The following is a 13,847-nucleotide window of genomic DNA, read 5'->3' as shown; positions in this document are numbered from 1 at the left end:
TTGAACTTTGTCTAATCTCTAAACCTTGTTGTGAATCATACTCTATGAGGAGTGTAATATAGAAAACCACTGTAGAGACACTCAAACACAGTTCTCTGTGAGAGGCCCATACTCACATCTAAGGACTGTGGGATTGTGTACTGTCCTTTTTTTTTTTTTTAAGATTTACTTATTTATTATGTATACAGTGTTCGGCCTACATGTATGCCTGAAGGCCAGAAGAGAGCACCAGATCTCATTACAAATGGTTGTGAGCCACCATGTGGTTGCTGGGAATAGAACTCAGGACCTTTGGAAGAGTAGCCAGTGCTCTTAACCACTGATCCATCTCTCCAGCTCCGTACTGTCCTCTTTTTACATGATTCTGTCTGAATACTTGATGAACTCACCAACTTTGATCACTCTGCCTCATCCCAAAATTTGTATTTTTGTTTTACAAATCGGGGAGTGAATCTATGTACACACAAGTACAGGTGCTTGATGAGGCCAGAAGAGGGTCTTTGATGGAGCTGGAGTTACAGGCTGTTGTGAACCATCTGATATAGGTTCGGGGAACTGAATTCTGTTCTTCTGCAAGAGTGGCAACCATTCCGAGCCATCTCTTTAGTCCCTTGAAATACTTTTCTGTGGCATAATTAAGAATGTGGTCTTACCTGCATTGAGGTCCCTAGGGGGAAAGACCTCCTCAGACTACATAGGACTCTGTCCTTCCTTCCCCTCACTACTGACATTTTTATGTTTCCTGGCAGTTATTAGCTATATAATAAACATCTGCTGCATCAAATACGTGAATGAACTCATAGCATTCAGAACCTGAGCATCAGTATTTCCCTGGAGTGTGGTACAAGGAATCACACAATAGGAATCACTTACTGCTCACACAAATGACCCAGTGGGAGGTGTGCTCACTCTGTGCCCATCCATAATTATTGAGAATTCCATGGAAATCTAGAGAGAATGCAGAGCCCTTGAGATCATCTATGTGGAAGGCGCCAAGCAGAGCTGTGTATACAGTTGGTATTGGCAAGTGATGACTTCCCTCTTTTCCTCTTTTACCATCTCTCTGTGATGTAAGATTCGAAGTGCTTGATTCTCCTGGCTGTCTTGCAGACTCCCTGGAAACTTGGTGGGGTTGAAGGTGGCAGGAGGAAGCCCAGCAGCCCCTCCGTGGTAAAGTGGTCCAAAAAGCAGACCTGAAAATGTTCCTTTAAAAAAAGTGCCACCACTAAGATACACAGCTTATACCGGAAACAAATCGAGTAGAAATAACACACATATAAAGCCAATTTTCTTCTTCAACCATCAATTTAAGGGTCCTCTGTCCAAGATGGGAGCAGGGAGGAGGCAGTTTGCTGTGTCTGAGCAAGTGTGTGAAGAAAACTGAGTAGCAACACTTGAAGCTGCTCCTTCCCCTTTCTCCTTCCCCATTCTACTCCCCCAGGCCCTTTGCCCCCCATGCTGGGGCCAGAATGTCCACTGTTTCCCAGCTAAAATCTTCTCTCAAGCAGGATCTGAAACTCATTTACATTCAGATACAAATGAGGACTGCAGCTGAGACCACTGTCTCTACACGTGCTTCTTCTTCTTAAATGTTGCAGCAATATTTCCAACCAGCTGCAGCAAAACCAGCTGCAGCAAAGAGCAAGAGGCCGTCTTTAGGAGGATCAAACCTGGCTAGCTGGCATTTTAAAGACAGATCCCTGCTGGACAATCCTGAAGCCCCGTGTAAATGTAGATAAATCGAAGGCACAGGGAGTCAACAAGGGTTAGATTAGAACTCTGCAGGCACGATGTCATAATTTCTTTTGGAAGGAGCTATAGGCCTGTTTGGTAGTCCTCACATCATCTGAGTTTAAAAGTCACATGAAGTATGTCTATGATGGCAGCCAACACCCCCCCCCCCATGACTCTCTAAGCTTTAAACCCCCAGAAACTGATTTTTGTATAGAGCATTTATACGAATGGAATCAATACGGAGAATAGTAAATGACAAAATTAAAGAGAGGTTCCTGGCAGCTCAAGCCTCGGTTCAAGAGAGTTGGGTCCTGTTTGAATCAAGTCTCATTTCCTTATACCCTCGTTTGGAAGGGGTGAGTCTGACTTCCCACTGTGTGCTCCCCTGAGCTGTCAATTGCAACCATTGCAACAGAGCGTCTCTGTCCTCTCTGGGTCATTCTGCATGTTGCTAACAGGCTCACCTTCCTATAGAACAGTCTGAGTATGCCTATGGAATCCACACTCTCAACAAGTCTGCCCAGGAGCATCAGTTACCTTTTGAAAAGAATGTATTGCTTTTCTGTGCTGAAGTTTTCTTCCTGCTGGCTAGTGTTCCTACAGCCCAAGGGTGCTACATAGGCTGCTGGAGGAGAAAAGTCAACAGATTTCCCAACTGTGGCCCCTGTGTGCTATAGTACTGATTTTTCCAGCAAGATTCATCCACTAGTGTTAATAGTGGTATGGATGCTTAGGGGGTAACCAATCACTTTCTGACTGGAGCTGAGGCCTGCTTCATGGGAGGGAATGCATGCCTGGTACTGTAAACCTGGCTGGGGAGGTCATAGCTAGTAGGAGATGATGTACCACTGAATGTTCTGCTAAATGGGCATGTAGCCAAACTGCCTCCTAAATATTTATGTTTATAACCAAGACCAGTGCTGCCCTCAGCCTGGGTCGGAGAAGCTGCTTCTTATTGATGGAGATAGTTATAGCAGGTGCTGAGAATGAGTGACTATCGAGTGCTCAGCCCTAAGCAGGAAACCTATATCACTCCTTCCAAGGTTCGAGGAACATGTCAGAAGAGGGTGTGGTAGTATTGTAAACCAGAGGATGGAGAATACTATACTCACACGTTCCTCTGGACATGGCATGGCCACAGCCATCATGAATACACAGCAACTATGGCTACCTGGATGAGACCCACAAAAATAAAAAAAAATGAATAAATAAATAAATGAATGACGCAGGGTAGGAGGAGAAGTAGTTGGAAAGAAGAAAGTTATCAAGAGTAGGAGAGGGGTGAGAGGGTGATGGGGGCCGAGTGTAATCACACAACACATTCCACACATACCGAAATTCTTTTTAAAAGGAAATGTTCACAGTACTATAATCGTGCTACCAAATTCCGACCAGAAAGTATGTATCAAGAGATTATATTATCTTTTCAATATTAAAATGTCTCTGAATAAAGCATTCAAGGGCATACTCTTGATCACAGTTTTCAAATTCCCGTGTGATTTGGGCCAGGCTGCCCTTTGACCTCCATGTCTGACCAGCTCTTAGGTTCACTATGACTTGATGGATTCTGAAAGAACTCCTGCCTGTCTAGTTGCCTCTGTCTCCAGGCTGCTGCCTTGTGGCTCTCTGGTCCCAGAATGTATCTCCCCTAGGTGCTTACATGTGACAAAAATTGTCTTCTCCTATTAAAGTCCCTCCAGACCATTCAAGCTAGTTTTTTTTTGTTTGTTCACACACTTTTACAGTCTGAAGTCATTTGGCCCATTTGTTTCCTTACATCTCTGGCTTCGGTGAGTACTTGGTTTCCCTTGCCCACTGTTGTGTCTAGATAGCAGCCGACACATCCTTAGCTTTCAGTCATCGTTTTGCACAAGACCGAGTCATTCCTCTGTTAACACTGTTGACATTCTTTCCAGGTTTTACATCATATTTAAAATCAATTACACATTTCTTGATTCCCAAGTGCCCTAATGCACTCGCCAAACTATACTCACATGTGTCGTTATTATAGCGATCAGCACATCCTGTTAAAATCACCTTCGTGGGCCTGCCCTCCAACCTTTCATCCTGAACATGGAGCCAGTGTGTGGATCAGTATTAATTGGCATCAGGTGGGAGGGTTTTGTTATTGTTTTGCTTTGTTTTGAAGTATAGAATATAAAGCCTGGCACTAACTCTACTGAGTCACAAGAGCCTGGGATGAGTTGAACGCTCACTGGACCATGCACACACCTCCTAGTTACTAGTAGAATAATATTGGGCCCATTATGGATCAGATGAAGCAGTCAGCACTCCACTGCATCTCTCACAGGCAGCTGAAGTTAATGGTGTCCAAATTTTCAAGAGTACCATGATCCCTCACAGAACGGTTGCCTTCATTTTGCGCGTGCAGCTTCTGATTGGCTTACTGAGGTAACCCCTGAAGATGTTCTGCCTAAGTGAAGAGATGTTAAGCACATGCATTGTGACAACCTACCTAACCCACCCAGTCAACAGTAGTGATGCTCGGACTCCTGAGAGACAGTCCAGTGTGCTGAGGAGATAGTAATGACAGAATCGGGAGAGCTGACGACAACTGCTGGGGCCCTACTTCAGAAATGGGGCAGGGTTGGTGATCTCATAGTTTCAGGAATAGACTGAGGTTGGATCTCGGGAGAGAATTTGGGGTGCAGACCTGGCAGACTGCACATCGGGCATATGTTGAGTGTTTACTGAGGCAGACTCCCCCCACCTCCATTGTTCCCTTGGCCCATTCATATGCACACACTACTGCTCCCAAAGCAGGCTGTTTCAACAACCAGACCTTCCTCCTCAAACCTATGCCTCCTCCCAGCGTACAGATTTCAATCTTAGCTGATAACTGGGTTTCCTGTCTCACAGAAAAAGCAGAAGCACTCTGAAGACAATATGGATATGCTTGAACCTAAACTTCCATTCCCACGCTTGAAGGCTGCCCTTGTCTTGATTAGAAGCCAGCCTCTCTGCCAGTTTCCTGTCGGGCTCCCTTTGCCGGCTCAGGAACTCCTTCTAACAACCCTGTCTGCTCTTCCTGCATCCTTAAGCTGTCTGTGTCTGTGGCTGAAGATGTAGCTGTCGGGAAAGAGTGCAAACTTTTTGTTAGATTGCTTCTTTTCTTATCCAGGAATATTAGGTCTCTTAGCTAAGAAAAAACAACCCCTTTGCCCGTGCAGCCCTCCTTTGTCTATTACCCTATTTTCTGTTCCCATTGACAACAAAGCTTGCTCGCCTGCTTCTTGCTTCTTGATTGATTTATTCCATGCAGGAGATTGAACCCAGAGCCTTGTGTGTCTGGAGCCCTGAATTTTATTCTTTTGAAACAGCACATTACTCGGTAGCTCAGGCTAGTCTCCAACTCACAGCACAATGTATCTGCCTCAGTTTACCTTGTACTGGCATAAACTACCATGCTCAGCTACAAATCTTGGGAAAAAATTTTAAAGCGTTTGTTAAAATATAATTATGTCATTTCTCCCTTTCCTTTCCTTTCTCTAGCCTTTCCTGTGTCCCTTCCCTCTAGTTCTTCCCATGTCCCCTTTTAGTCCCTCTTAAATTCATGGCCTCTTTTTCTTTCTGGTGTGTGTGTGTGTGTGTGTGTGTGTGTGTGTGTGTGTGTGTGTGTGTGTAAATGTATAAATATAGCATTCGGAACCTGTTTAATGTTGCTTGTCCAGACATGATTTTAGAGTTGAGCACTTGAAACTGGATAACCAACTATGGCACTCACCCCCAGGGAAGACATATTCTCCCTCTCTCAGCAGTCATTAATCACCTGTAGATCTTGGTCTAGGAATAGAGCTCTGAGAGATTTCCTGATTGGGGACATCCTTCTGTGTGTGTTTATCTTATTGGTCATTGTTAGATGTTAGCCATGTCTATTGCATCTATTGTTCAGGTCTCATTCTGGTAGCCAGATGTTGAGGTGTCATGGGTGTAGCTTCTCTGGCCAGGAGACACGGGCTCAACGTGGACTTCCTGGTCCTCTAACTGTTAAAATTGTTCTGCCCCTCTTCCTTGACGATCCCTGAGCCTTAGGTTCAGGAGCTGCTTTGCAGGTGTGTCCACTGGGCCCATCCTCAATGTTCATGTTGGGCTCCCTCTCTTGCAGATGTCTTTGAATTGTCCCACCTGATTCTTAGATGTCATTGGTCTCTGTTCCATATGCAACTCCCCTGGATTCTTACCCAGAATTCCTGTCTCTGGAGTCATCTGCTAATTCTCAGGCTTCTGTCTCCAGCCAGAACTTCTTCCTAAGACTCTACATTCATATATTCACTGCTCGTCTTCATTATCTAATCTAACAAATGCAGTCTACAGTCCCATTTCCACTAGCCACTCTATGGTCACCTTCTCTCTAAGTCCATCTTTGATTTTCTGGAGCCAATATCTCTAATCTGAGTCTTGCTTTCTTTCCTTCACTTCTCCAACCTAACAGGTCTTATGGTTCACATGGCCAGTTGTAGGTTTCATTCTTCCATCTCTCAGTGTCTCACTGCTGCCATCCTGACTCCAGCCTTCATCACCTCTGGCTCTGACTGGCCACCCTGGTGGCCTCTAGAGCAGTAGGCCCCAAACTGTGGGTCTCAACCCCTTTGGGGCTTGGACAACCCTTTCACAGGAGTCACATATCAAATATTTACATTACAATTTATAACAGTAGCAAATTACAGTTATGAAATAGCAACGAAATAATTTTAGGGTTGGGGTTATCATGAGGTACTGTATTAAAGGGTCACAGCATTAGGAAAATTGAGAACCACTGCTCTAGAGGATAAGCTAGATCCTCTCCTTCAAACAGGTGATGGCTCCACATTGTACTCACGCTCGAAGCTCTAACACTGCCCACAATCCCCGCCCCATCTTTGCTGCCTTTCTGATCTTGTTTCTTCCCTTTTCCTTCTTGTTTAATGTATACTGGTGATCTGAAGATGCAAATGGCAGTCCATGGGCTTCCTTGCTTCTTTTTGTCTCTGCCACTGCCCATGTTGGTCATCGGCTTGCCTATGTGCTGCTTGTTTAAAAGTCATTACCCGAGTCTCCATACATAGTGAGCAAAGGTTTTCTCGATTCTTGGCCACCCTGATCTACAGTTCCGCCATTTAACATAAGAAATGTTCTTTCTAGTTTTTCAATACCAGTCTTATCACCTTGATATAAATTTCACAAAGACAGAAGTCAGCCTGTCTATTTTGTTTATACCTCCAGCATATAAAATAATACCAGGCAGAGAGCAGGCATTCCATAAATAGATACTGAAGATTGAAAATAGTATTATTGAATGCTTCAAATTGTTATGAGTGGATAAGTAGGAGTTGAAGGGTTAGAAAGGAAAAAGCCCTTAGATCAGGGATTGACAGGAGCAACAAGCGGGGATGGGAGACTCAGTTCAGCTTCGAGCGTGAGTACAATGTGGAGCCATCACCTGTTTGAAGGAGAGGATCTAGCTTACCCTCTAGAGCAGTGGTTCTCAATTTTCCTAATGCTCAGTTCTTGGAGAAAGGAAAAAAAGGGGAGGATAACAGGAAGAAGAGGGGAAGGAAAGGAGGAAGAGAAAGATCTGGTGAAGGGGTGAGGAAAGAAGTCACTGGAGATTAGGAAGGAGATTGACCATGAGAGGATCAAGACCTCAGGGCAAAGGGGGCATCAGAGAGGAGTCATCAAGTAGTCTGCTCCTGCAGAGGTATCAGGGAAAAAATGCAAACATCCATTGGGTTTACCCAAGTGTGCTGGAGACCTTGTTGTCCCCTAGCAACCCAAGAGTGACCAGCTCTCCCCGGAAGCTGTGATGTGCCCTAGATCATAGCACTGGGCTGATTGACATGTCTGTAAGCAAAGTAGCCTGTCAGTGACTGGAGTCTCTTAGTTCCTATAGATGAGGCACTGTGCTAGGTATTTTGCATATGCTAATGTGTTTGGACCTAAGAGTGACCCAATGAGCTAAGTGTGACTTTTAACTTACTCCATTTAACCTTCGTGGAAAATGGCATGCCAACATCTTACAACTACTAAGGGAAACTCTATACTGGAGCATCAGTCTTCCTCAGTCTGTGGGACTACCAGGGTGTGGTAGGATCTTCCCTGACACTCCTTTGTCATCGGTGTCATCATTTGGAAGTCCTGCTTCATAACAGCCACTATTGGTTTCTCATTTGACAACCCCCTCTTTTCCCTGCTGAGGGACCTAAGCTGTGCTTCTGGAAAGAGCAGGTTTGTGGTCCAGAAATCACTGCATCCTTTCTTATCCCCAGGATGCAAAATTCAACTGGTCAAATCCAGTTATAACCATTTCACTGCTTTGTGGTTGACTGGCTCAGGAACAGACTTGTGACACATTTCGAGCTCTTCAGAGTTCAGGACATACCTCTGAAGAATGGGGATCAGAAGGCAAGAACCTCTAGGAAAGGAATTATCTCTTACAGAGCACAGAGGATGGTGGGCAAGATGGCTCTGCTGGTAAAGGTATTTGCTGTGCAAGCCTGATGACCTGAATTCAATTCCTGGAACCCACAAAAAAGTGGAAGGAGTGAACTGATTCCGAAGCATTGTTCTCTGGCCTCTACACATGTGCTATGGTTCACAGGACCACACACATATACACATTATACACATGATAATAGGGACGAAACAACAAAACAAAACAAAACAAAAAACCAAACAAACAAACAAACAAAAAACCCAGAAACCTCTGCAGGGCCTCAAAGACAGGAAGGTCCATTTGTTTGTTTGTTCCCTTCATTTATTTTCATTTTGATGGAGCTGAGAGCTTGCTGCCTAAAGCCATTATAACTGTTTTCCAATCATGAGGTAATAAAGAACTTGAGAAGCCAACATACGTTTACAGAACTAGCAAATTAGCCAACCCCTGACCATCCTATCCACTTTCAGGGCTCCACCGTAAGGCAGAGATTCATGAATCCATTACAAATTGAATGTTTACATATCTGGAGCCAAGAGCTCTCCCCTGGATATTCTCACTTACGAGTTCACTCCCAGGTCCGAGCGGAGAGATAATTGCTCACAAAATATGCCTTCGTTGACTGCATGAAGGCTTTGATGTATTTCAGAGGAAAAATGAATACATCCATTAATTGCCATAATAGAAATCCTGAGAGATACCGCCCCATGAGAATTCTTTCTAGAAATGTAGTGGGCCCCAGAAGGGACTAGGGATGTAGCTCAGTGGTAGACCTCATGAGTACTCCTGCAGTGTGAAGAGGCCCTGGTTTTGATCCCCAGCATTGTATTATACACACACACACACACACACACACACACACACACACACACACACACACACAGGAGCCTAGTCAGGTGTAACGTTCCTTCCACTACTACCACAGAGTGCCTGCAGCAACAATGTACTAGGACTCCCTATCAACTAGATAGCCATTTCCTCCTGTGTGATTAATTAAAATTGAAAGCAGCTTTTGTCCCCAGTTACTGAGACTGAAAGTAAAATCAGCCCAATAAAGTATTCTCTCGGAGCTTCATCTTGGCCTTTTAAAGCTGTGAGAACAGCACACATTTTTATAGGACACATCACACAAGACTTCCACGCAAGAGTTTCCTCCAGCAAGATGGTGAAGGTGGCAGAGGCAAGCTTAGGGGATCCAAGGAAATGTCCAACCTCTGGATCTTATTGAGAGTCTTCTTTCCAGTTAAGGAGGCCACTCCATCCCCACCTCCAGGGCTAATGCAGCTGCATAACAAATGTGTGCAGGTCAGACTATCAGCAATTGTTTCCCACAGGCTGATGGCGCAAGTCCCTGTGCGACTTGAGGGAGAAAGCTGTGGTCCTGCCTAGGGATAAACGTGATAACCTTATTGAACTTCAGTAGGCTTGGGTGGCCTCTTTTGTAAAGATCAGCAAAGAGTCTTGAAGAGCTGAATGCAATTACCTAAACGGTTTTCAGGATGCCTGTGTTCAGCTTTAGGCCTGGGGACCCTTTTGTTCCCCTCCTTCCACTCCTCTTTCATGTGACTGGAGAAGCCTTGCTGTGGCTCTTAGCTACACTTCAGCATTGGTATGTGCAGGGGTGTATGGAGAAGAAACTCCTGGCTCATAGCCCTCCGCTGAGACAAGTGGCCACAAGTGATTTTCTATATGCAGATGCATTTTATCCCTTAGGTCTAGAGAGAAATTCAATCACAGTTTTCTTTGCTGAATTTCTGTCTGGATTACCAGTCCATTGCTAGCAGGAGGTATTAGTGAATCCAACCAGAGTGTACTATAGTCTAACTCTTCCTTTACACCTATTTAGTTTTTGACTGTTTTGTACATATTCTTTAGCTATTTCATGCATGCATACAAAGGGTCTTGCTCATATCCACCCCTTTACATGTATTAATATTTGATTTATCTATTTAGGTGCCCTGATGTTGGGTGTAAATGTGTTTATGGTTGTTATAACATTTTGCTGAACTCCTTTAGCATTATAGAGTGACCTGCCTTGTTTCTTTTTGTGGGTTTTATTTAAACACCATTTTATCTTTTATCACCACTTGTCAATTTCTTTCCTGCAGTTAATTGTATTTGATCCTCATGATCCTGGCTGATGGAACCAGAAAGAACACTTGACTTTGAAGACAGCCATCCATATGTAAGCCACCCCACAGCCAGACAGATAACTCAATGGACTGCTTCTATACAGCAAGGATGTTCAGTGAGTTCAAGCCAGAAGCAGCCTAGGTCAGATCCTCTCATTCAGGAAGCTTGGTGTTGACTTATAGGTAGACATGTGAATGGCAGCACAGTCCAGGATCCAAGAGACTCCCATGAAGGAGACAGTGGTGGGGAGCAAGAGGCAGTACAAGTGACAATGAGGGACACTGGAGGGAGCTGAGAGGGCTGAGAGAAGTACCAACAGTGCTCATAGACACAGGAAGTCTCCTTTTGTGTTGCTTCAGAGGCCTGCTGTTGAGAAATAGATAAAATTGTGGTAACTGCAGCCAGAACAAAGTGTTTACATCTGAAAGGCTTGATTCAAGTTCATTCAAACCCTCCCTTCTTTTCCTAACATTCATTTTTTATCATAAAATTTCATTGGTTAATGGTCAGATTACATCAGATCGTGCCAACTGAGTTTAACAAATAGATTTATCAGCTTTGTAACCTGGGACAACTCACTTAATCTCCATAAATATTAATTGTCATATTTCCATGTGTGATAGGAACAATAGTCGCCACAACTCTGTCCATGTCCTGGTTCCTAGAACCTGAAAATACGTGACCTTACACAATGAGACTTTTGCAGTTGTGACCATATTAGAGACTTAGAGCTTGGCTTCATGTTAGTCTTGTCTAATTACATAGGTCCTTAAAACAAGATTGAAAATTCCCCAGCTGTAGTGGAGATGTGACCAGAAAAAGGTGGTATGAGAGGCAACATAGAGTCTGTAGAGATGGAGCATGGGGACAGTGAACCAAGCAAGGTGGAGAAAGAACAGGAGAAGAGGAACTCTGCCATGCCAAGACCCGAAGTTAGGGTCTTTCCTCAGTTAGGTCTGGCTTGGACTTCTAAACCTCAGAAACATAAGACAATGAATATGTGCTGTGTTAAACTATTGTATTTGTGGTAACTTAATAAAGGAGCATAGAAAACTAAATGTTATAGTAGATCACACTGAATGTACATGGGGAAATGTCTAAGGGAACATACACTCTGGTGTAACATTGATTACACCACCTTTTCTGAATAACAAAGGCTTTGTAGTTTCACCATGGAGAATATGTTTTTTGAGAGATAAATAATGGAAATATTCAAGAATATGTGATTTCTACTAAAACAAAATCAGCGAACCCTCATGTTCTGCTCAGCTGCTGCACTGTATGAGCCATCTAGGAGGGGCCTCAATAGTCATTCTATACTGATATACAGGTCTCAACTGCTACAAAAATGATAACCATGAGTGATAGCAAATCACTCTTGCTCTCTTCCTCTTCTTTTCCACCTCTTAGGTATATATTATCTATTCACAGTACCTATACATGGCTCCAATGTATTAAACACTTTTGTTACATGTAGTTTTTCTTTTATTTTGTCATTATATATGACTAATGACAGTTATATTAACTATAAGGGTACATAATGATAGTATGGTATGTATGTATACACCGTGTGGAATGATATTAACCCAGTTACCATATCCATCACTTTGAATATATATTCATTTTTCCTGTTTATGACTTCATGGTCTTTGGCCAAGATCTCCAGCCCTGGTAACTACCCTTCCACTTTGTTTCTGTAAGTTCAATACATATAAATGAGAACAGGTGGTTTTTTTTTTTTTTTTTTTTTTTTTTTTTTTTTTTTGCCTGTGCCTAGCTTTTTTCACTTATCATAATGTTCTCCATCCATATTAACACAAAAGAAAGACTCCTTTTTCTCGGCTGGTTAGTACTCCACAGGGCATAGGTACCACCTTTTCCCTCCACCCGCTCACCCATTGATGACTCTTAGGAAGGTCCCATACTTTGGCTATTGTGAGTTATATTACATGAACTTGGGTGGACAGATAACTGTAACCTGGTAATGTCAAGTCCTTTGGTTATATAGCCAGAAGTGGCTGTGCTGATTCCATATTGCCTTTAAAAAGAGTTTGCTCTTTTGCTAACAAACAATTCTTTTAAGTGTCCTTTGTGTCATCCTGAGGTCTCTCAGGTATCCTATGTTTTGTGATGTTTCTTGACATATCTCAAGATGATGACAGAGATCAACATCAAATGGGTACTTCAAAAGGCATCTTAAAGACACTGTGGCCAAACAAGCCTTGTCCATCTTCACAATTGTTCCCCAGCCTCACCTACAGCCTGAAAAGCTCTCTAAAGCCTGTTCCTGGTCCACCCAGAGTCACCAGGGAAGGACTATTAACCAGAATCGTATTATCCTCATTGCTGTTAAGCGCTGTAAAGGGAGCTGGAGAGCTCATTAGAAGACCCTTGTGAACCACTTAAGAACATGGCTTTGCTGAGCTAAAAATGCACAGTATGTGCACAAATACTAGTTCCCCACTTTAGCAAGAATGTCTGAGTCCTTATCAGAGCCAACCATCTTCCAAACTCTAAATGACCCTAAATGCAACTTGGCATTTGGACAGGACAATGGGTACTTTGCATGACTCAGTTAGAGAATAATGCAAAGCTGTCTCCCATTAAGTCACTTTGATCTAAGCTGAGCCAAATATCTAGGTCTGTCACCTGATAAGCTACCCCCCAGACAGAAGAAGAAAGAGGGCAGATTTTTGGGAGTTGAGATCTTAGTACCTCCCATCATGTTTTTATTTATCAAATATCCACCAGACACCATAGATGTGCTCTCCAACATTGGGATTGCCCAAGAGCATTCTACCCACCCCCAGGCAACTGTTTGTTCCCCAGCAGTTCCACAGTTCAGCCAGGAAGCATCCTCAGTGAATCTGATGAGGGACTTTCAAGGACTCCATTGCCAGCTGTCTAATTCAGTCAACAAGTTGAATAAGCAACAGTTTCTTGGCCTTAGCAGCCTTGAAACCCAGAAGAGGAAGGCACCATTGTGACATTTTATGATAAATGAAATGACAGTGATGAAAGAAAGGATAACTCTTCAGGGCATGTGATGTTGAAGGCTACTGTCACGTTGTCAGAAAGAGAAGGAGGAAGGGATTTCTAGGCCACGCTATAATCATGAGAAGCCACAGGCTACGTGGGGGACAGTGTGTTCCCTATAGTGATGAAGGTGAAGGGGACTGGTGACTTAGACAAGGCTGGAGAACATCTAAGACAATATGGGTCTCAAGCCATGGAATTATTTGTTTCATTTTGTAGGAAATGAGGTCTTGGGAGGAGATCTCTGGGAATATCAAACACTGTGGAGATGCTGCTTCAGTTAATGTCTCACAAGCATCTGTTGTCTTGGTCACTTCAAGCTGCAGTGATAACTTAGACTGGATAGCCTGTAAACAATGGCAAATCCATGATCGATCTTGGTGCTGGCTCTTCTGGATAGACCCCTGGTCCTCACAGATGATGCAGTGTGGCCACCACTTACTTGTAATGGGCAAAGAAGCTCTGATGGAACTCTTTTCTACAGGTGCAATAGCACTCATAGGGATGGCAC

This window comes from Cricetulus griseus, chromosome 3 (genome assembly GCF_003668045.3).
Source record: "Cricetulus griseus strain 17A/GY chromosome 3, alternate assembly CriGri-PICRH-1.0, whole genome shotgun sequence".
NCBI classification, from domain to species: Eukaryota; Metazoa; Chordata; class Mammalia; order Rodentia; family Cricetidae; genus Cricetulus; species Cricetulus griseus.
The sequence above is the reverse complement of the archived record's forward strand: the minus strand, read 5'-3'. Positions refer to the sequence as shown.